The sequence below is a fragment of the Kogia breviceps genome, chromosome 10, assembly GCF_026419965.1.
Source record: "Kogia breviceps isolate mKogBre1 chromosome 10, mKogBre1 haplotype 1, whole genome shotgun sequence".
Lineage (NCBI taxonomy): Eukaryota > Metazoa > Chordata > Mammalia > Artiodactyla > Physeteridae > Kogia > Kogia breviceps.
Genome location: NC_081319.1, coordinates 96,865,123 through 96,889,998, shown reverse-complemented (window position 1 = coordinate 96,889,998; position 24,876 = coordinate 96,865,123). Strand labels below are relative to the sequence as shown.

At 44.3% G+C, this 24,876-nt stretch overlaps 1 long non-coding RNA gene across 1 annotated transcript in view; it reads left to right on the top strand.

Moving 5' to 3' along the window:
• LOC131764539 (uncharacterized) overlaps nucleotides 1-24,876 on the top strand; it is a 157,256-nt gene that overhangs the window by 89,165 nt on the left and 43,215 nt on the right. The window contains exon 3 of the long non-coding RNA XR_010842398.1: nucleotides 10,899-11,003. This is a non-coding gene — a long non-coding RNA (uncharacterized lncRNA). The remainder of the gene's footprint in view (nucleotides 1-10,898; nucleotides 11,004-24,876) is intronic.

Here is a 24,876-nt window from a genome sequence, read left to right as displayed (position 1 = left end):
TGAGACATCTGGCAAGTAGCAGAGCCGAATCCCTAATACGGTAGTGTGTCTCCAGAGCCCCGCACCCAGCCCCTCCTCCCTGTGCAGGAGGGTCACTGGAGAACACGCCCAGCATTACCACCTGGGCAAAGGAAGGGGCGTCAGCAGGACTGGGTAAAAGAGGAAGTTGGGCTGGGAGGCAGATTGTGAAGGCCTTGGCTGACCCCGGGAAGGGCTCTGGAGGTGGAGGGGCCCTCCAGCATCGTGCCACGTTGTGGCAAGGCATTTGTGTTTATACGCCGGCATCGGCCAACCAGTGGATGAGGGCTGCCCTGAGCAGGCTTTGGGTTGAGCTCCCACGAGGGCTCCCAGCCAGGGCTGTTGGTGGCAGCGCTCGCGGCCCCCGGGGGATAAGACCTTCTGTCCTGGAGGGGGTCTGGGCGGCACACCCCAGCCTCCACTACGGAAAGGAGGACGGCCAGAAAGAGTGTGACTGCCAGCCTCGGCCTGATCCTGCAGCATCAATTATGCCTCAGAGTTTGTGTCAACTCGAGATAAGAGAGCTGGGCTTTTATATGTCCTCACCCATCAGGCTTTGGCTAAAGACCACCCTGGGAGGGGGGGGTTTGGATATCAACTCCGAGACCCTTCAGGCTCTCTGCATGTGTATGAGCTTTAGCTCACGGAAAGCAGTTCCAACAGCCCCGTGGGGGACTCAGAAGAGAGTCACAGGTGCAGGACATTAAAAGCAAATGCACACAAAGGCAGGAGATGGGCATCAAAGGACAGCTGAAGGATCCCCGTGATCTGGCCGAGGCACCCATGGCGTCCGCTACAGCTTCGGTAGATCTGAAAGGGTTTCCCAGTCTGGAGGCAAGTGATGAGCCAGAGGAGAGAGATGGTGTCACTAGGAAAACGCCCTGCATCTGCTAGGAGAGCCCTGGGCCTCAGGGGTGTCTGCGGGTCGGGAGATGGAATCTATGTTTCACTCTCAGGGGGAGCCTTGCAGGGGAGACAGACTCTGGAGTAGAGAGGGCTGTGGGGGGGGGGGGGGGTTGAGACGCCGTGGTCTGCAGCCTCTAGAGTGGCAGCAGCCAAAGAGCTCCATGGACCTGGGAGAGGCAGGGAGGCAGCTGGAGTTTTCTAGAGTTTTCAGCATCCCTGCATGAGTAGAAGTAGAACAGCCTGTGAATGAGAGAAGACAGAATAATGGAGTAACATGGAGGCTGCAGCCAACTGTGTGGATGGGTATCTGGGGACCGGGCCAGCAATGGGCATCTCAGTGGATGCCAGTGTGAATACAGAGCAACAGGAACCTATACCCTGCCTGGCATCTTAGTAGAACATTGTCACCCTAGAGTTTACATGGAGAAAGGTTGGGGGGGTGCCCATGAACTGACCAAGAATATGTCCCAAGTACCTGGACAGATGGAGACTCAGAATAGATATAGATTTGAAGAAAATGAAAGGAAATTAAATTTCTTATCTGTATGCGTTTATGAGCTATTTGTTGCTGCCACATGTAGTAACTATGAACAAGGTCTCTTGGAAACCTCTGAACGATATAGTGCATGGACGCTTCGGACGACAGGTGTTCGTAATGCCTGTTTTAGCTCAGCGTAATTACTGTTTCGTTGACGGGTTCCTTTCCTTACGTGAAGAAGGAATTATGCTGTGATGCAAGGACTGAAACAGCTGATTGAGGGACAGAAGATTATGCAAGTAACACCCGGGGCCCTAAGGCAGAGAACATACTTTATGTATATCACTTTGATTATTTGTCTGCAGTTTTGACATCATAACCCATGTGTCCAACACAGCACCACGTGGGCACACACACACGTGCATACACCTCTTCTGAGGCTGTTATTTCTTTTTCTTTCTTCCTTCTTCATGCTACAGTGAATTGGAAGAACAAAAAAGCTAAATACGTGCCAGCTTAGAGCCGCGAGGGTGTGTGTGTGTGTGTGTGTGTGTGTGTGTGTGTGTGTGCACGTGTGTGCGCTGCTTTTTTCACCAGAGGTCTCAGAGCTGGTTTCCTGCTTGGAGCTTTTCTTGTCTGTTTCAAACCCCCTTCACAAGCTTAACACTGACAAGGAGAACAATGGAAAGTGAGCTGGAGCTTGGAAATGAACAGAAAGAAGTGACTGACTTTGGGCTACTCCCGTGGGGTAAATGGACTATAAAATGCAATTTTAAATTAAATAGGTGCTTTATGTGCAACACAATATTGATTTTGTTTCCACAGGCAGAGGCTGAAGAATTGCGCGCAGTCCATTTGTGTGTGTGTGTGAACGTGTGTGTGTCAGACAATTTAGGAAGTATATAAGGGTGGGTTTTAATTTAACTTAACTGCCCAGGAAGGACTTAATGATTAATATCTTTGGTTTTCAACTCTTCTTGGTCTTGAAACAATGACTCTTCCCCCTTCTGACCTGTATGCTTGTAAAGCCTCTGTCAACTCCTTTAAAAAAGTCCCTCCTCTCTCCCCACGCTGGCGACGATGGCATCTCCCGCCAGCCGTACACGTCTGCTGTTTCGCTGTCATGCTTTCACTCTTTTCCTCACAAGGGAGTGGCAAGACAGGCCACACCCGACATTCAGAAGCAGAAAGATATTGGTACCCTTACGTCATTTTACCACCCTTTCACATCACCAGAAAACAACAATAAGATGTACAAGGTCACATATAGGGGACCCTGGGATTCCTTCTCCAAAATGCTGTTTGAAAAGTAGCTTCGGTAACATATAAAAGGAGAGTTTGAACTCGGACATCCTGAGTAAAGCTGGGAGAGGGAGGATGTCTGTCTTCACTGCCCTCGGCATCACCACCTGTGAAGACCTGTCTACACCTTTGACACCCTTTTAGCAAGTCTTGCATAGCTCCAAACCCAGGGTCTAATATTTCCTAGAATGTTCTATGGAGGAGCAGACGAGCAATCAAATTAACGTATTTTCACTAAGAATTCAATGCATTTGAAGTTAAAAAGAAAAGAATAATCCTTGGAAGATATTTTTTAATCATTGGCAGGGAGGGGAGGGGAGGAGAGGCATCCTCTTATACCACCTGTGGGGAAGAATTTTGTGTATTAAAGTCTTAATCTCTACACCCCGTGATTCGGTCATTCCTTTTTCTAGGACTTTATCTTAATGAACTAATGGAGGATATGCACAAAAATGTATGCATCTGGATTCACTGTAGTGTAATTTACAACAGAATGGCCACAAACTGAAAGTAACCTAAATTTGAAAAAAAAAATAGAGTGCCCTAAGATTCTGTAGAGGCAAGAGGCAGAAGCCAAGACCAGCCGGCCTAAGCAAAGGAGTGGGGCTGGTGATACAAAGACAAACATGTCTCATGGGACTGAGGTTACGAACACAACTGGGCGGCCCTGACTTTGACATCTGTAACTTTCGGCAAGAGGGCAAATGAAGGTCCCCATTCCAGCTGTCTCAGTACTTAAGGGTTATAACCAAGCTATAAATATAATATTTGAGCAGTTAACTATAATGATCTGATTCCCTACCTTGACAAATATACCTTCACAACAGTCTGGAGGACTAGACTTCTCAGAGTTTTGTGTCAGAAAATGCAGCCTGTGGAAAGCCAGAATCTCATCCCAGGCCCCCTGGTCCCCTGGCACTGACTGGCCCTTTTTCTCTGATCACCTCCTGGTCAGCTCTACATCTTGAGGGACCTTGCTGATCATCACATGTGTGGACTCACCAGCCCACCCATTCAAGTCCATTCTCACCCCCTGCAAACTACCACGCTAACCTAGTCTTTGGATCTAGGGGGTACATGTACTAGCAAGGCGAAATGCCGAAACCCAGGGAAAGGGTCCCCGAATGGGCTTGGGCCATTTGGGCTGGGAGTTCAGGGATCCTGGTTTTTTGGAGCATGGTTCAAAAAAGAAAGTTTGGGTTTCAGTTGGGCACATCCCTTAGCCCCCATGGGGAGGGCTTGGCTAGAAGGAGGGTGCAGCAGGGATCCTAAGATGGGGGCTCCAAGGCAAGGGGCTCAAGACAGGGGCCCCCTCTTGCCTGAGTCAAAGACCGTAATGCAGCTGGTCCTTGGGAAGTGACTGGTGTCTCCTTCCTCTGGCTCCCTTAACAAAGTACCACAAACCAGATGGCTTAAAACAACAGAGATTTATTCTCTCGCAGTTCTGGAAGCCGCAAGTCTGAAACCAAGGTGTCAGTAGGGCCACCATGCTCCCTTCGGAGGCTCCAGTGGACAATCATTCTTGCCCTTCCGCCTTCTAGTGGCCCCAAGGTGTAGGGGTCCCTTGGCTTGTGACAGCATAAGTCTAATCTTTGCCTCTGTCCTCACATGGCTTTTTCCTCTGTCCCTGAGCCCCACCTCTTCTTATAAGGACACCACTCATTGGATTGAGGGCCCACCTTAAATCGAAAATAATTTCATCCTGAGATCCTTAATTAATTACATTTGCAAAGACTTTCTTGTAAGGCTACATTCCGAGGTTCCAAGTGGATAGGAATTTTAAAGAGACAACACTATTCAACCTACTATAGGACTAAAACCTGAACATGAAAAATCACAGACAACCCGTGGAGTTACTTTCCTTCCATCTCTTGTCCCTGATTTTTTCATCTGTATCTTAGTCAGCTGTTTATTTCTGCTTCTCCTTCCCCATGGGAAGTTATGGCTGCCTTCCAGCTACCAAAAAATGTGCATAACAACACAAAAAACTGGGAATCTATAGGCCCCAATTCCAAAGTCCTGGGAGAAAGAATCTTCCTGGCTGAGGTTGGAAGCCTGGTCCACTCCAGGCTGATAAATGTTGACCAGAGGAAGAGAGTCAAAGCTATATTACAGCTTTGGAGTAAAGGCAGTTAATTGCCTGGGTTGGCTTTATGGACTGAAGGGACACCGACTGTTTGAAACATAGAGAATTGGTTAAATTACGGCACAGCCCTAGGAAGGAAGACCGTGTGACTATTAAAAATTATGTTTTAGAATAAATGTTAATGGCAAGGTAACATGTTCGTAATTAAGTGAGAAAAGCAAGTGCTGAAACAATGTATGTATAATATTGTACCCATGTGGTTAATAAACACACACACACACAGAACTAAGGACAGAAAAATGGACATCAAATATTTAAAACACCGTCATTAGACAATAGATTATATACAGTGGGGGGGGGGTTACTTTTTTTTTCCAACAATTTACTGTTAAATTGTTTAACATTTTATTAAATATGCCTGAAGAAGGATTTCTAACAAAAAAATTAAGACTTAATAATAGTGGAATTTAAGACATAAATAAGAGAAAATTTGGGGTAATAAACCTAGGGGGTATCTATTGAGATATTTGCTTAATACACAAAGATTCCTCTTTTTTTGGACTTTCACTGGCACCATCAACTATAAACTCTGTCTCCAAAGGGGCAGACATATTCTCCCGCTTGGACCAGAGACGCTGAACAAGTCATTCTACAGAGAGGAGAGAAGAGAATGGGGCTGATGTCAGAATACGGGCACAGATGACAGAGCACCTGAGCGCACTTCAGTCCGATTTAAACCCTCCCCAAGATCTGTTGATTGACATTTCTGCTCTTGGGCTTTTTTCTGATGCTTCTTTATATTTTATAGTAAATGTCTTTTTGTATTTTTTTTTTTTTTTTTTTTTTTTTTTTTGCGGTACGCGGGCCTCTCACTGTTGTGGCCTCTCCCGTTGCGGAGCACAGGCTCCAGACGCGCAGGCTCAGCGGCCATGGCTCACGGGCCTAGCCGCTCCGCGGCATATGGGATCTTCCCGGACCGGGGCACGAACCCGTGTCCCCTGCATCGGCAGGAGGACTCTCAACCACTGCGCCACCAGGGAAGCCCGTCTTTTTGTATTTGAAGGAGCTTGAGTTGATTTCTGTTACTCACAAAGAATTTTGACCGATACAAGATCCTTCCCAGTTTCTCCAAAACATAACCCACAAGTGACCATGGCCTGTTACACTCAGTTCTAAGAAGAGTTCCGTAAGTAAAAGCTTCAGATCTGAGACCTGATCTTTTGGATTAAGTTAGGCCCTTGGGTGCCTAAGGCACAAGCAGATGAATCAGAAAAAAGTAATAAAAACAAGAAGTTGATGAGAAACAAGGGACTGAGCAGGGGGCAGATCAAAGAGAAAGGCAGGGGAAGGTGAAAAGGAAGCCATATGATGAGAGTTCTAGAGTCTAGGATGCAGAAGTCACCCCCATGACTGACCTTCACTGATCTTCAATTCACAATCCCATGTGCAACCTGCTTGCCTTTCATGAAGGGTGGATGAATTCCAAAATCAGTTGAGTTGATCTTCATGGCCTTCAAGTTGGCCAGCATACCATCCAACTCCTGTGTGTCCAAATTCCTTCCACTGGTCACAACAACCATCCAAAGGCCCCAAATATTGGCCCTCTGGGAGGGAGATTATTTCTTAACACCACCCACAATGCATAACCGCAGACTGGGCAGTTGTGTTGGCCCCAGGTCAGTTTTCTTTACTGACCGCAATCCAAACCAACAACTCATGAACAGCAAGTTCCATTTCCCAGGACGCTTGAAGAAAATGTATCCCAGGGACCACTGAAAAAGTCAAGCAACACTTCTGTATGGCCCATCAGATCCCAGTGTATCACCGTCACTATTTAAAAATAAATTTCACATTAATAGATGATTATCCATTAAATAAAATAAGAATCCATGAGGCCAAACTGATATAAATAAATTTTTCGTTAAATAAGGGGGAAAGGGAGGTGGAATGCCAACTAATAAATGTAGAAGGAATGGCAAAATTAGAAAACTATCATTTGGCAAACATCACAATGACAGTTGATTCAGGTAAGGGACATCAATGGACGCCACTAAACCTGGCCAGTGAAAGCTTGATGACAAACAGGATATTGACTTAATTGTAAAGTATCTCTCCACAAGATTATTTTTAATTACAAAGAGGAAAACAGTAACTTTTTAGTAGAGAAACCGAGAAGACTGAACTTTAGCCAAGTGATCAAAGTCAGCCTCACTGCTAATGGGACCAATCAAGTTCACTTGCCTCCTGATACAATGGGTGAGGGGGACACATCTCTTCTGTGACATTCCTGCCAAAAGTACATAATCTGAATCTAAACCTGGGAAACGTGAGACAAATCCAAATGGAGGAACATTCTGCAGAAATTTCAAGTTCGTAAAAGACAAAGAAAGACTCTAGAGTGATCCTAGTTTAAAGGAGACTAAAGAGATGAGACAGTTAAATGCAGCCCATGATCCTGGACTGAACCCTGAACCAGAAAAAAAATTATTTTGCTATGAAGGACATTATTAGGATAGGGTCTATCAACTAGATAATAATATCTTAATGATTTGGGGGCAAAAGGACATAATAACTGCAACCTAGTTCAGAAAGAAAATTATATCAATATATCCATATCTATATCTATATCTATACATCTGTGTATCCATCCTTCCAGAGAGAATGACAAAGAAAATGTGGTACAGGCAAATGTTAACATTTGGGGAATCTGGGTGAAGCTATCATGGGAATGTTTTGTTCTATTTCAACTTTTCTCTAAGTCTGGAATTATTTTAAAATAAAAATAAATACCACTCAAATCCCTTAGGACCAAGCACTTGTGGCCCATTTTCCCAATAGCTGATAAAATGTCATTTTGTGCCAGCAAAGTGTCAGCTTCGACTATCTCCTGAAGCTTACTCCATTCCTTTCCCAAGATCCACTTGTTCCTCTTCCAGCTGCTTGGCGTTTGTCAGCCCTGGCCTTGTCCCAGGCTGTGAAGGACCCCCCCCCCCACCAGGCCTTCCCATGGTGCCCATGTGGACAGCCCCCTGGGACACAGCCTCTGCTGGTCTGTGTGGGGCTGGGGCATCTGCAGTCTAGCTCAGGAAGCCGGGTGTTGTCCTGGCATCTTCTGGCACCATGGCGACAGGGGGCTGCCCTGGGCTGCTGGATGGGAGGAGGAACTCTGCTCCAGGAAGGATCTAAATATAACACTGAGGGAAGGAGGTGAGAGTGAAGTGGGGGGGAACATCTTAGCTTTTCCTTCCTTTCTGGGAACAACCTTTAGAAATGTTTTAAAGAGGCTTTGTTCCTCATCATTACTGTCCGATGTATGTTCTCCTGGGTTTCTTGGTACTTCAGAAGAATTAATCTTTCCCTACTAGACTTCACAATATCCCCTGTCCCCTACACACACACACACACACACACACACACACACACACAGAGGATGGCTCCTTACACAAGACTTCCCTGGGAGCCCATCTCAGCCTTATTACTCAGCACCCAAATGCTTTAGCTTTATTGTTGCTCCCCTGGGGATTTGATCCCAGCAAATCCTTCACCTCCAGAAAGAGAGAAGGAAACTCAACAGCAACGGTTCAGTGTACATCTGGGTACAGTCACCGGCCAGCAGCACTTAGCAGGGCGCCAGGTGTGGGCAGAACAAAGCGGGTTTTCTGGGAAATTATAAGTGCCCAGGGTAAAGGACCTTTGTCTGATTCTGTCAGACACATCGTAAAACCTTGGAACTTTCATGCTGATGGTAAATGTCCTTCACAGTTAGTTGCCTTTCCTTAGGGCTTTCAATAGGGCATTCATTGAAGGTAGGAAAACATATACCTTGATGTCCCTGAAGGGAAGTAAATGGAACACTTCAGACGTGATGCCAGACGGTGTGGTCATTGTGCCACAGTTCTGCATGGATTGATTTGGGCAGTGATGCTGAACTGCCAGCAGCCAGCCCTCAGATACCCATGATGAGAGCTTCAGCGGGTCACCGTCTGGACGAGATTTGGCTTGAGATGGAATTGGGTGGCACCGAAGGGAGTTGGAGGGATGGTCGAGTCTGGGAACCAGCTAAGTCATGAGGTGAAGCCTATGGCTGGGGGCTGCTTGGTCTATAGCAGAGACGAGGGGCCCACATCCCCCGCACGTGACATGCCATCCACTTTGGAAAGTAGAAGGAAGACACGAAGGGGCCAGAGATGTCACAGGGAATTTATGAGGGCCGTTGTTTTGAAGGGACCTTTCAAGAAAATGCTTTTCCTTGAAATGCTGAGCTCACTTAGAGCTGTAAGTGAAGACTAGCAGGGTCCTCAGTCCCGGAGGGTGGCGGGGGATGGTGACAGACACCCCACTTGGAGGTAGCCAACTGCAGTGGACTTGGGTGAAGAAATGCTGGGAAAGAGTGTGGTTCCTCCTAAGGAGCAACAGGGTGGGACTGATGGATGATTAATACTGCATGACTTATTGTGATGCGTTCTCAGGACGTTGTCCAAATCTTTTCTTGATTTGGGTTTGTGTGGATATCTATCCTGACCATTCATGACAGAAAGATGGGTTGTTTCAAAGCCTGACTCAGAAAGCTGCTGGGGTATGCATCTGAACCACTGGACGTCATAAAATCCTATCTTGGTGCCAATAGAAGAAGATGCTTTCAGAGACTGTGATGAAGTTTCACTTTGAAACCTTGTTTTGAAATCCCTGGGGAATGATAGATCCTCTCGGGGCAAAATGGAAAAACCGCTAGTGTAGCTAGCTAGTAAGCTAGATTTTGTTCTCAAAGTTTGGGACCAAGGTTTTCCTGGTAAGCAACTTGGTTATCCCCAAAGAGAGGTCGAGCATTTATCCAGACTGCAAAAATATCAAGAAAGCAGGAAACAAAGTGAGTTTAACTTAAAAATATCTCACAATGTTCAAATAATCTGTCATATGTTTTCTCATGTCACCCTCACAACAGTCTTTAACAAATGTGTACTGTCTGCCAACAAATAGTTCTGAAAGCCTCAAAGGCTTTGTAACTTGGGAGAACATGGGAGAACAGACAGACATGGTCTCTGCTCTCACAAATTTAGCCTGTCCCAAAGAAGAATACAATAATTATAAATGCTCCTTCATTCCAAGGTGGAATAGCAATTTCTTTCTTCAATTTTACTGAGGGAAAAACTGAGGCTTACTGAGGTTCAGGGATAATTCTTCATGTCCAGAACTAAAAGAAAAAGCTATTGCCTTTTCTATTCTGTCATTCTGCTTCTTAGGGCATACAGCTTCAATTTGACTATTTTATTAGATAACATTTCGTTGTCACGCAAAAGTAAGTTCAGGAGAAAATTTGCAGTGTAAAAATAACTAATATTATAGGAATTTATTAAACCTAGACAATTTTCTCCACCTATTCTATTTCTGGCCTATTTTTGTTGTATTAGTATTTTCTGATAAGATATCAAGAGTTCTCGTTTCCTTTACATACAATTGCAGTGGCACTAAAACCTGCACAAGGCACGGCTAACTATAACTTTGCAAATCTATCCTTTTCTACAACATGTTCTCAGTCTCCAGAGTATCCTTACAGAGAGGATTCACAAAAGTAGATTGTTTTACTCCTTTCTGGCTACTCAGTGCCTAGAACGATGCCTGACACCTAGTCGCTAGATAAATGTTGAATAAATGAATGATTGGTCTCTCTGTTGTTTTAAGAAAAGAAAGCCCTATGTTTTCCTTCTTTCTTCAGACAGAACATGATCTTGAATTTCATGAACTGCCCTGATTATTCACGTGAACCTACACAACCTATAAAAACCAATGTCAAGGTGAAATTGTCTTAATCCTATACATAAAATTTCAATTAGCCAAGCTAATTAAGGAGGAATGATTTCCAAATAATTCCAGAAGTTAATGGTAACAGAACTGTTATAATAGGATATCCCAAAAGATCTTTCCCAAAGGGATGGTCTAGTTGAGAATGAGTCCAACTGTATATAAACATACTTGGAATCACCTCGAAGCATGTTTCAACGTGCCTATTGACTATGTGTTTTTAATATGGATTTTGTTTTCACTCAGAGTATAGAGTCAATATTTTCTGTGATGACAAAATCACAATTTTGAACATTTTGTTTCTACTAGGGGAAAATACAGGTCCGAGTGAAAAGGAGGTAGCAACCAAACAAATAGGAGTGTGGAAGGGGAAGGGTTCCAACAGGAGTCAGACCAGATCACTTCAGGCAGAAGGTAAGTGAGTATGTTTTGTGGCCTTTCCAAGGAGTCTGTGCTTCAAAGTTGTTTTGCGTCCTTGTGTCATGAATGTTTGAGCATGTACATGGAGCCCTAAATTATCACCACCTGGCTTCGGTCCACCCAATGGCACATTGCTCTTGTCCAATGATGCCTTAGCTCGTGGTGTATGGTTGAGTCACTTGGAAATCCAGAGAAAGGATGGGATCAAGTCCCACGCATACAGTGATTGGCCGGCCCTTGTAGCATCAGACTGTGGTTACTTCCACTCCTGGATCCCTTGACTACAGGGATGGTGACTTAAGACATTTGATGATGTTGAAGCATCATGGTGTCTGTTCCTTCTAAATCCAAGAACTTGTTCCACCATCAGAAGGGTATGCTTGATGAAAGATGGGTCGGAGTCATCTGAAATGACAGGCTGTATTTAGCAGAATAATCTTGTTTTCTTTTATTTATTGCCCAAAGAACTGAATGTTCATGGGAAAGAATTTCTAGGCATCCTAGTATTTGTTTTTGGAATGTATTTTTCTACATATGGTGGCATGCAGCATCTGCATGATGGATGGTAGACAGAAATTTTTTACTGCAATTCTTCATTACAAATAGGAGAAAACTGGAGGACAGAGAGCCTCAGTAACTTATTCAAGGTAATCAGATTCGTTAGTAGCCAAAGCTAAAACCCAGGACTCAAGATGCCCCGTACTTCACAGATGATTTCATAAGAACAGGCAGACATTCCAAATCAGATTCCTCCCTCTCTCCCAAGCTCATTCTTGTTTTGAGTATCATTTGTTTTTCTGGAACTAATTACAAATTTACAGTTTAGGCACCAAGCCAAGCCCAACTATTATGGCTTCAGGCTCTGTTAGGGTAAATATAAGCAGAGATGTTCTGACTATGCTCTGTGAAGCCTCTTCAAGGGTCACAATGCAGATGTGTGCTCACGTGAGCGTGTGCACGTATGTTGCTCATGTGTGCATGTGTGGTTGTATGGATAGGGACGGGGCATCCTCTAACTTTGACAAGATTACTTCCTTCTTTACCTACTTACCTATTGGTAAGATTTTGTTTAAAAAACAACAAAAAATGTCTGTAGTGTCAGACATTCCTGTCACACACATCAGCATGTCCCGTAGATACTTTCTCCTGAATCCCAGAAGAAAACATTGTATTTTAATTGTAAATTATTCTTTATGGTATAGAGTCTCTATTACTGAGACTTCAGTAACTTTGGGCTTTTTAGTCCACAGGCTCCATTACGTTACATAGTGGTGGGTTTTTATTTGTTCACTTACTTGCTTGTGCGTTGAATGATCAACAAGGCCAACAGACATTTTATATACAGATTCATTTTATCGTTTATGTGTTACTGAAAATCCAAACTTTACAACAGAGCAATATGTTAATGCAGAGAGTTTATTAGTTGAGGCCACAAGCCTGGATCCTTCTGAAAGAACACATCAGATAAAGCCCCATCAGGATATTACTTTTGATAATAAATGTACAGACCAGACCACCCCTATGCCCCTCTGTAAACCGGGTGAGATACTGTGGGCACACGCCCCTCCATCCTTCTACACCCTCAACACACTTTTTGGCCTGAAAGCACATCCTCACTTGGTGGAGGGGAAAATGTGGAAAGTGTTAGGACTGAAGCTGCAAATTCAGATGAAAATGCCTTGTGGTGTGTAGCTTATTCTTAGGTAGATAATATACCTGAAGGTATCTGAAAATTATCTTTTTTTCATAAACATATGGTTTTGTTGGCTCTGCCTCAAGGCAAACAACCATGCGACAGATAGTACAGAGTTCTTATCAGATGATTTGCCGTAACAAGATAGACTAATTAGCTCTTTCCTAAGAGTTTGGTTTGAGTGAGCACCGCCGCCGCTGTGGAAGCTGAGGGGAGAGAGGGATGTTACTGAGGAGGGATGCCGGACAGGACTGGGTGGTGACACGAAGGGAGAGATGCGGAAGGCAAACTACGCAATGTTCTGCGTTAAAAAGAGGCCTAAAGACAGATGGCCAAGAGGCGCATGAAGAGCTGCTCAACATCACTAATTATTAGAGAGACGCAAGTCAGAACTACAGTGAGGCATCACCTCATACTGGTCAGAATGGCCATCATCAGAAAATCTAGAAACAATAAATGCTGGAGAGGGTGTGGAGAAAAGGGAACCCTCTTGCACTGCTGGTGGGAATGTAAATTGATACAGCCATCATGGAGAACAGTATGGAGGTTCCTTAAAAAACTAAAAATAGAACTACCATATGACCCAGCAATCCCACTGCTGGGCACATACCCCGAGAAAACCATAATTCAAAAAGACACATGCACCCCAGTGTTCATTGCAGCACTATTTACAATAGCCGGGACATGGAAACAACCTAGATGTCCAATGACAGATGAATGGATAAAGAAGATGTGGTACATATATACAGTGGAATATTACTCAGCCATAAAAAGGAATGAAATTGGGTCATTTGTAGAGACTGGATGGACCTAGAGACTGTCATACAGAGTGATGTAAGTCAGAAAGAGAAAAACAAATATCGTATATTAACACGTGTATGTGGAATCTAGAAAAATGGTACAGATGAACCGGTTTGCAAGGCAGAAATAGAAACAGGTGTAGGGAACAAATGTATGGACACCAAGGGGGGAAAGCGGGGGCGGGGAATGAGATGAATTGGGAGATTGGGATTGAGATACATACACTACTATGTACAAAATAGATAACTAATAAGAAATAAAAAGAGGCATAAAGAGCTAAAATTTGGCATCTGAAACCATTTCGTTCTTGACTTGCTCACCCAATAAAAACGTATAGGCTTCTTAAAGGCAAAGATTGTGTCTTACCAATTTCTGCATGTCGAGTGCTTAATATAGAACCAAGCACATTGATATCACTCCTTAAATGTTTATTGTTTTTAAGTAAATGAATGAATGCTTAATGCACGCATACATGTTTCTCTACCAGAGAAAAAGATTTCCTTTTTTTTTTTTTTTTGGTTGATGCATTCCATGGTATTATATATGAAATGAGATGCCCTTTTAATCTGCTCTGTATGAAACTGACCATTCTGAACAAAGAAATTGGCCTTCTCTGAATTCTGATGCTCTTAGAAATTGAGATAAATATTTAACCATCCCTCCCTGTGCCCTTGTGGATCTGTGTGGAATCCTTGAGCCGGTTAATTGAACATTAAATGTATAAGTTAAACTACTCATCTCTCAGTAACAGAGGAGGATAAAGTTAGTATGAAAAGAACATTCTTCTTCCTCACCTGTGAACATAAAGCAAAACAAAAATCTGCAAGCGTATTTTGAGATAGGTTTATGAGGAGCTTTGACATATGCATATGAATTTGATGATGAAGTTTTGACATTTGTACAACTACACACTCATAAAGTTGTATCAGAAACTCTTTAAAAAACAACCACCACCATATATACATTTTGCTGTTTTTCTGGGAAAAAAAAATAGGTACTCCTAATCCATGGAGTTTCCATTCACAGAAAAAGCTGTCAGGAAAGAAAAAGTCAGCCATAGAAAGGCATTCTATTAGGGAAATGAACCAAATCAGAAAAGGAGAACAGTATTTGCAATTTAACCAGCCAAGTTAAACATGACACGATTAGAGCCAATCTTTGGGGACCAAGTTAGTGGTAATTGTGCCTTATTTAACTTGGCCAATTAAAGGCTGAACTCTTTTCTAAATTGGCTATTTTCAAAGCAATCACACCTTTGCACTCAGAATTTTTTTCAGCTTGCCATTTTTAATTTAGTATTTGACTGCTTAATGGATGTATGTGTACATGGACCCATGACTAAATATTTGCACATAATACAAAATTAATATGCATTTGTATTGGGCAGAATGAAGGGTTTCTTATTATAATAGGCTTTTTAACCAGATCAGGGTCATATGTGTTTCTACATGTCCAATAATTTCCTACATCTGAAGAAAGTATCTAAGCTGTGAAATATATTGCCTAAGGGAAGACTCCTAGAAAATAACTACTATAACTTGGAAAAATAAAATAACCTAGGGAATGAGGGTTTCAATATGTAGAAAGAGTAGAGAAGAGGACAAAGTGTTGGTTTTTCTACCAACCATAAGTGTATCTTTGTTTACTTTGTCACCATGAGTCAGTTACTATTTATTGAATGCTCATTCTGTGCAGAGAACTGCTCTTGACCAGATGATTCCAACCAAAGCCCCGGAAATTATCCCTGACTCAAGAAGCATCTAGTCTTAAAAAAAAAAAAAAAAAAAGAAGAAAAGACCCAAATTGTGTGGCAGCATAAATACAAAGACTGAAAGCTCGAATCAGCTTCTCAGCTTTCTACACTGGGATAAAAGTATTCATATACGTTAGTGTTAAGACGAGAAAACAGTTGAGGGGAGGAGGTCCTCATAGCTCTATGAATTGAGACTGACGGAATTAGTCAAAAAAAGTTTTTCTGGAAGAAGGGTAAGAGGCTCTGAAATGAAAGTAAATGACTGAAAGTTAGCTTTGTAGAAAAATAACACGGTAGGTGCTCTACACTAAAACAAATCGATCTTCCCAATGCCTTTAGGAATTAAGGACATATGTGTTTTTACATAAAGTGTGGATCCAAATACGTAGACTAGAGTAGACTTGACTTTTCAAGATCTAAAACCATTCTCTGCCTAACAGAATGAGTAGTTGCTTAAGAATTTCAATACCATGTTGTATGCATTATGGTTAATTTTACAGCCAGCTTTTCTACACACACTTTCCATTCTTTGTGGAGATGGAAACCTTAACGCTGTCACCTGTTTTGATCAACAGAAGGAACTGATTACAAAGAGAGGTAATCCGAGCTCAGGGTAAAGTTAGGGCAGAGGTAAAATGAAAACTCGTACCCTGAGGCCATGTAGGGGGGCTTGGTGAGGTGAGCTAGAAGGAGCACTGGATACTTGGCGTCTAGGAGAGAGAGCTCAAGGCTCTTTCCTTGCTTCCCTCGGGTTGGGGGTGGGGTGGAAAGAACTTCACCCCCCAAAGGAGGTGTTGCTGTCTTTGGTCACACTTTGTGACACTTGATTGGCTGACATGGTAGTGGGTGTAGTGGCTGGAGGCGTCACGTGTTAAAAGATGGGTCTGTCCTCCATTCAGCTCCTCTGACGTGATCCCTCTCTTACTATCGATTTTAGATGCTCTTTCTTCCCCCATGGAGTAGACTCCTGGCTGGCTTAAGAAAGCCTGGGGCCAAAGACCTAGGCCAGCATTGTTCAAGTGTTGGCCGGGGTTCCTGCTTACTCTCTGGCTCTCTCTGGACATTTGAATTGGCCTTTCTTCTCTTCATAGTGATACAGTCTGAAGGCTTATGTTTGGGGAAAAGAACAAAGGACAGCGGGCCTCTGTCTGCTATGATCCTAGGTAGAGCTCACTGAGACAGGATCTGGTCCAGCCCTTAGAGGGGCATTGTAGTTTGGAGGCTGAAATCCCAGCTAAAAACAAAGTGTTGTTTAACTTTGCATATCATTTCTCTATGCACGTATTTATTTTGGGGGCCTTGTGGAGAGGTAAGTCTACTTGAGGACAGAATTTGCGTATTCTAAAATGCAAACAACTATCAACATACCCCAGTAAAACTATCATGATGATCATCCTTTAATGTCACTCCAATCTATAATCACCAACAAGTATGGGTTCTACAAGTATCTCCTATACCCTGCTGTGCAATCTTGAGTGAGGTGTTTTTCCAAAAGCTTTTATTTTCAAAGTTAAAGCTCAGTGGTTGGTTAAAAAAGAACCTTGGCCTGATACCATATGACATAGCACTTAACATTTATTTTTGGAGACATAGATTGAGACTTGACTGCACGTAAGGTATTGTGAAGAGTGTTGAGTTACCAAAACCAACAAGTCATGGCTTCAGCCCTCAATCTGGGGAGAGGTAGATCTGTTTAAAAATGGTCCCTGGGACTTCCCTGATGGCCCAGTGGTTAAGACTTTGCCTTCCAGGGCAGGGGGTGTGTGTTCGATCCCCTGTCGGGGAGCTAAAACCAAAAACCCAAAACATAAAACAGAAACGATATTGTAACAAATTCAATAAAGACTTTTAATATGGTCCAAAACAAAAAAATGGTCCCTAAAAACAATCGTAAACAGATATACATGAGATAGTCAATACAAGACAGCATAGAGACGGAGGTCATGAGTTGGTTGAAAAGAGATTCTCTATAAGAGAATGAACTTGTGACCAGTAAAGGGAAACATTGAAGAAAGGAAAAAACAGTGGAGAAAAGAAACGATAATGGATCATAAAGGGAAATGATGTCAAATAAACAACAGTATTGCCCTTTAAATCTTTCCATCCCATTAAGAATTTGAGTGGAGTAATCATAAGAAAAGTACAGTAATTTTGTCTTTTTATTCTGATGCATTGACACCTTGGGGCCATGCAGATCCTGGAGAGCCTGCCCCTCCCAGGACTAGCTAACTCCTAGAGATAGTAAAGGACTTTCCTGCCAGCTCACCTTTCATATGCAAACCAGCCACGCCCCACACCCCCAGCCATCTCCTTTATGGGGCTCTCACACTCTGGGCCGCTATCCCCTGCCTGAATCACCCCATGGCCAGTGCAATGGATGAAATGTTTGTGTCCCCCCCAAAATTTATATGTTGAAATTCTAATCCCACTGTGATGGTATTTGGAGGGGCTTTTGCGAGGTAATTAGGTCATGTGTGTAGAGCTCTCATGAATGGCGTGAGTGCCCTCTTGAAAAGAGGCCACAGAGCTAGCTGCTTCTCTTCCTGTCCGGTGAGGACACAGTGAGAAGGTGCAGTCTGCTCTCACCAGCACCTGGCTGTGCTGGCATCCCTCATCTCAGACCTCCAGAGCTGTAAGAAAGAAATGTTTGTTGTTTAAGCCACCCAGTCTGTGGAATTCTTTTCTGGCATCCTGCACTAAGACGGCCAGGTACTAGGCAACTCGGGACAGCCCCTATGCCTCAGAGCCCGCTGAAATCACGCAAACTAGACAATCCAAAGCTTGTTTACCCTTCCTCATGCATTCCTTCCCACAAAAACCCCCATAAAGGCTTTGCCCACATTTCCCTTTGCTCTCTCTGCCTCCTGACCACCCTGGTGCTTCCCCGCGTGCCCCCTCCTGCCCCACCCTGTTTCTTGGGAACTGTGAATAACAAGCTGTCCTTTCAGTGGCAGTTATCTCCTGATCTGTTGCCTTCAGCATACCTCAATAATAATAAAACCTACTTTTTAAAGCAGTGAGTTATATGTCAATGGAAGATTGTAAAAGGCCACCAGGAAAAGAAAACGCAAAAACCTAAAATCTCAGCAGAGGAGAAAGAGTTTAAAAGTGCAGCTGGAGGGCTTCCCTGGTGGCGCAGTGGTTGAGAGTCTGCCTGCCGATGCAGGGGACGCGGGTTCGTGCCCCGGTCCGGGAAGATCCCACGTGCCGCGGAGCGGCTGGGCCCGTGAGCCACGGCCGCTGAGCCTGCGCGTCCGGAGCCTGTGCTCCGCAACGGGAGAGGCCACAACAGTGAGAAGCCCGCATACCACACACACAAAAAAAAGTGCAGCTGGAGAAAGTGCTGGACAGAGGCCAGGTGGGAGATGCCTGAACAACACGCACCCCCCCCCACCCCGTGTCAGCCACGGTGAGTGGAGGGAAAGACATTTGAAAAATGCATCTTAGGCTGCAGAGGCAAACGCAGCTTGTATACTTCTTTTCCTGCCTTTGTTATATGCGATTTCATGTTAAGCACATTTCTGTCCCTAACCTTGCAGTCAGAATGCTGGCAAGAGAGCTCGCAGGCATATTTGCTGTATTTCAGAGACCCCTGAGATTGCTAGGATGAAGAGAGGGTGGTGGTGGGCTAGAGCAGAGACCCCAGCAGAGGGGAGAAGAATCTGCTGACAATGGAAGCTTCCTGCTACCTGTCACTCCACTCCACTAATGCTGTCTTCATCTACTGAAAAATTAAATCTAAGCGTGCTACTCTCCGATTTTGAACACTCAGATGTCCGCCGCTACAATGTTTGGCATATAAATGTGTCCACGATTGAGCTGGATCCTACCTTTCCAGTACTTTCACCCAGTGAACCTTACTGAATGTTCAGTGTCATGGAATTTCTCACCACTTCTTGAACAGACCATGCTTTTGTAACCAGTGGAGCGCTAACTCAAGACCAACAGAGAAATGGGAAAGTAATCCGTTATTAAGAGATGGACAAACCCCTGCTTACGAAAAAAGGCAGGGCTGTCTGATAACAGCATGATTGGAAAACATGGTTTCCTTTCAGGGCTGAATCTGTCCTCCCTTTCATCACAAATAGCTGACTTATGGCTTAAATACTCAGGGGCACTTGAGAGAGAGAAGGATGTGGCCGGACCTGCAGAGCAGATGACAGATCCCCTTAAGTAGCCAGCTGCCCGGGCACAGCTAGTGGCCTTCTTTACCTACTCACTGGCAGAAAGGGGAGGAGAGAGCTAGCAAGACGGCCAGGCTGCCTAAACTGTTGATATTTGCAACAGGGAGGCTGGACATGCAGGAGTCAGGACTTTCCTACATGCGTCTTCTAGCGCAGTCACCCTGCCCAGGGCTAAGACACGGCTCGGGGAATGTCAAGCTCTAATTCATCGCAATGCAGAAGGCATTTGTCTGCATAGTTCTCTTCCTCCAGTCCAAGTCTGGGAAGGATGAAAGTACTTCCTTTGAAACATAAGAAGAAAGAATCCATAGTTTCTCCATTATCTTTAGTAAGTGGACTCTTTTTTTTTTTTTTTTTTTTTTGCGGTACACGGGCCTCTCACTGCTGTGGCCTCTCCCGTTGCGGAGCGCAGGCTCCGGACGCGCAGGCGCAGCAGCCACGGCTCACGGGCCCAGCCGCTCCGCGGCACGTGGGATCTTCCCAGACCGGGGCACGAACCCGTGTCCCCTGCATCAGCAGGCGGACTCTCAACCACTGTGCCACCAGGGAAGCCCGGACTCTTCATTTTTTAAAATCTACTTTCCCCCTTGGTCTCCTTCAGGACGGGAACCACATTATCCATCAATGCTTAACACAGCAGGTGGTTAGCAATAATAAATTTCCCTTTAGTGAGTAATAAACAAATGAATAAATGAGTGATGAACAAATCCCAGGCAGCGGGGAGAGAATGCACCTATATAAACTTTTATATTTTTATTACAAAGTCCAAAAAATAAGCCGTAACAATAAAGATTTCACATATATAATGTTGTTAAATCCTCAAAACAATCCTGGGAAGGGAGGTTATTCTCATTTTTTCCTATGAGAAAACTGAGGATCAGAGAGAACATATTAACCACTGAAATGCACGCAACTAGTGAGTGACAGCACTGGGGACTGAGACCCCAAACCTTCTGGTTCCAAGTAGACAATACCAGAGCTGTCCGGTGAGTCTCATGAAGAAACTCATCACAGGGAGGTAAGAAGAGAGCTAGAGCGGGGAGAACAGGAGCGTGGTTTTCAGATTTCACTGTGCTTAAGTATGAATGGAGGTTCAATATTCAAAGATACAAGTAATGCCTACGAATCACTAAGAAAGAGACACAGAATCCAAAAGAATGAGGGGAGAAGATATGAAGATGTAGTGATAGAGAAAGATTCTCAACCTTTCTAGGAATCAGGGAAATGAAAATTAGATGGATGAGATAGATGTTCTTACACCCAATACTGGCCAAAATTAAGAAGTCTGATAATTCCAAGTGTTGGCGAGACTACGAAGAAATGAAATGGGTACCACTGTACACTCCTGATGGGAGTATAACATTGTATAGCCACTTAGGAAGACCGTTGGCAGTTTCCATGAAAATTTAAAATGCATATTCTTTATGACCCAGCCGTGGTCTAGAAGGTGGATTCTGTGTATCTCAGGGGATACGCCAGACTCATTCAGTATCAGGGAAAATACGGTAACTTCCATTTCTGTTCAACTGCGCACCATCCTCTTAAATTTCGCGTTGAGAATCTATTTGTGCGGAGGGTGCTGTGGAGCACCGCCTCGATGCCCTTTCTAGCTGGTTCGCCAGCTGGCAGGAAGGGTGACTGCCAAAGGCTCACGGCTGAGCGACTCCCAGGGAATTGCCCTCGGCCCAGGGGAGCTGCTTTGCCCATCCTGGTCAGCCCGTGTCTGATGACTGGTCAAGTTGGGGGTAGAAAGACTAGCCTCTTGCCTCAATTCTAAATAGCACCAAGGGGCCATCCAGCCATTGAGCTCACCTTCTCTCCCCGGTAATGTCCCAGCATGCACAGCTCAGAGCCTTGGTGTCTGTTTCCTGGGGAGCTGACCTAAGGAGGTTGTATAAGGCACAAATGAGTACAAAAGCACACACATATAATTTACAAATATTTAAATGCACATATATTTTGGTGAATGCTCAAAGATGTGCTTTAGTGATAGGGTTGCCCTGTCTACCTAATATTCGTATGTTGAAGTCCTAACCCCCCTGGCCCAGTCCCTCAGAATATCGTCTTGTTTAAAAATAGGGTAATTGTGGATATGATCAGTTAAGATGAGGTCATACTGGAGTAGGGTGGACCCCTAATCCAATATGACTGGTGTCCTTATAAAAGAGAGATGTAGCCACTGAGACACACACACACACACAGGCAGAAGGCCACGTGGAGGCTGAACTTGGGCAGTCACATGCTGAGGAACTACCAGAGTCTAGGAGAGAGGCCTGGAAAAGGTCCTTGCCTGGCACCATCAGCAAGAGCACGGTCCTGCTGAGGCCTAGATCGTGGACTTCTAGCCTCCAGAGACAATAGGTTCCGTTTTTTTAAGCCACTCGGTTTTTTTGTTGTTGTTGTTGTTTTTGTTTTTTGTTACGGCAGCCCCTGTGAATGAATACAGTGCCTGAGAGAAACAGTCACAAATATGCACAGGGATATATTCTTTGCAAATTCATAATAGTGAAGCAGAAAAAAAAAATAGTATAAACAATGTAAATGTTTGTCAGTTAACTGATCACAAATAAAATAGAGCATATTCATGCTATGGATATTTAACCTCAGTTTAAAAGCATGTGGTAGGTTTCATTATATTGACATAAAACCTTCAGCAATCACTATTACTGAGTAAAAAACGGGAGAGGTTGAATGACATGTGCAGAATAAAACCATTTAATTTATGTTTAAGAAATGCAAAAGAATACTCTATCCTTTGATACATCTGTCTATGGATATGAATACACAGAACAATGACCAGAAGGATATGGTCTAAACTTTTGACAGTTTGCCTCTGGGGGAAGGGTGAAGAACCGGGGGGGTTGCTAAAGGGATTTTTCATCAGTAATATTTAACTTTTAATAAGAGAATATATTCACAAATTTTCTTCGTAATTAAAATTAATAAAAACAAGCAAAAAAATCATCAAAGGGAATGTAATGTGGCATCCTAGAACAGAAAAAGGACAATAGGTAGAAACTAAGGAAATCCAAATAAACTCTGAGCTTTAGTTAATAATAATGTCTCTATACTGGTTCATTAATTATAATAAATGCACCATAGTAATGTAAGATATTAATATTAGTGGAAGCCGTGTGCAGAGGGTTATATGGAAACTTAGTACTATCTGTTCAGTTTTTCTGTAAAATCTAAAATATAAGGTCAATTCTAAAAAAACTCATCTAGGGCCCTTGAGTTAGAAGAATGTAGATTCTCAGGCCCCACCTCCAGAGATTCTAATTCAGTAGGTCTAGGTGGAAGCCCAGTAATTTTTGTTCTTATTAAGCACCCCGAGGGGATTCTGGTCATTTGAGTTACTATGGGCTGGAAAAAAAAAATCAAAGAAAATCCAACCATACCCATTGGGTTAACAAAGCTGGTGCTTGAAGTCTTTTCACAGGTTGGACTGGGAGTTAGGAAGGGAAAGAGGTGATGCGGAGCTTGTTTCTACTCTGGGGTGGCTGGTCCAGGAGAGCGGAACTCCCTGTCGTGAGGTTGGGCCCCGAGGGCCCCTGAGGACCTGACGGCCGATGGGCCGCCAGCTAGTGGCACAAGGAGTGGCCTCTGCCTTCCCATCACCACACTTGGCATATGGTTAGTTCTCCGGCTTTTAACTGTATTTTGAGAATAGTGTGATAAATAATTGATCTTCCCAATTAAAATGTTTTTCTTCCAGCTAAAATTTTTATGAGTGACCTGAAAACATGGCATATTTAGCTACCCTCCCACCTCCCCACTCAGGCACTCAATTCATCGTTCCGAGTTCTTGTTCCCTTAAGATAGTACACAAACGCGATCGTAACGGTTATTACAACAGATGGTAGGTGTGCGTGAACGTGGCCTCCACCACTGGCTTGAGAGGGCGCTGAGCCTCCTCATCTTGGTAAGCAAGGGTGTCTGGCCCCATACCGAGCATGTTACATGTTACTCACTCACTCATTCATTCATTCATTCACTTATCCTCCCAGCGTTTGCGGAGAGGCTAGCGTGTGCTCAGTATCCTGCTAGGCGCTGGTTACCCAGCTGTGAAAAAGATGACAGATTTGTCCTTCATAAAACTGGTTATTGTTAGTTGGACTGAATTGTCCCTCCCAGTCTCTACAGTCTAATGAATGATGTCACAGTAAAGCTGATAAATTATTTCAACTGGAAAATAAGACACTTCTGTGACAGTGTTTAACACGGATGGACTCAATTACAAGAGTAGGCTTTTAGATATTCCTCAAAACATACAATCTTGAAGACAAAGACTTCGACTGTTCCTAATACCACCATTAACCCTCCTGTTTCCAAGTCGGGTTAGTGCTGTCAGAACCTCACCACCAGCCTCCAGAATGGCGCAGCCGGATTTGCGGTCCTCAAGGCCAGAGAGTGCCTGGGGGCACCGTTTCCAACATCATCATACATATGGCTTTGGAGACCTCCAGCCTCATTTTGGGAGAATACACTGAATACACAAGAACCTTTGCCTTTAAAGCACTTAGAGTAAAAACATCATCTGTACTTTCACTCATCATGCCCTTAAAACTGGAGGAAGTTGGTAACCAAAAATAAAGCCAGAAAACTAAGGGAGGAGGAAGCATATTAGAATATTGACATGAGGATCATTACAGATACAGGGCACAGCTGGAGTCTATGTGAACTTTTCAGAAGCCTGCGTGTAGGACGAGAGAAGAGGAGGAAGAAGAGAAGGAGGCGGGGCTTCCCTGGTGGCGCAGTGGTTGAGAGTCCACCTGCCGATGCAGGGGACGTGGGTTCGTGCCCTGGTCCGGAAAGATCCCACATGCCGCGGAGTGGCTGGGCCCGTGAGCCACGGCCGCTGAGCCTGCGCTCCGCAACGGGAGAGGCTGCAACAGTGAGAGGCCCGCGTACCGCAAAAAAAAAGAAGAGAAGGAGGAAGGCAGAAAAGGGGCAACCGGGCTGGAGTGGAAAGGGTTAAAGATGGACAAGGAGTAGCGGAGGGAAGGGAGTGATGGTTAGCACTGCAGTCACGTGGCAGGTAGTGTACACACATCTCCCGTTTAATCTCTACAACAAGCTTTGAGAAGTGAACACCAAAGTGCCCTGGGATGCACACTCAGGGGGCCTCCCTACCCGAGGCCACGGCCTTAACCACTGCAGGCCCTGCCCTACCGAAAGGCAAAGAGGACAGCAGCTCAGCCCTCTTTCCATGGGGGCTGGGGCACCTGCAGGCAGGAGAACTCTGCAGTCCAAAGGGTCAGCTCCAGCCAGGTATCTGCCAGGAACTTGTGATCGTGCCCCATGGAGTCTGTGCAGGGACACTGCCTGGCCTTGTATTTTCCCAAAGGCTTTCACTTAGGAGAAGGGCCTCAGCTAGTCTACACAGCGAACCTTGTGCCAATTTGAAAAAGTCACCCCCCCCCCCCAACTGGGTGG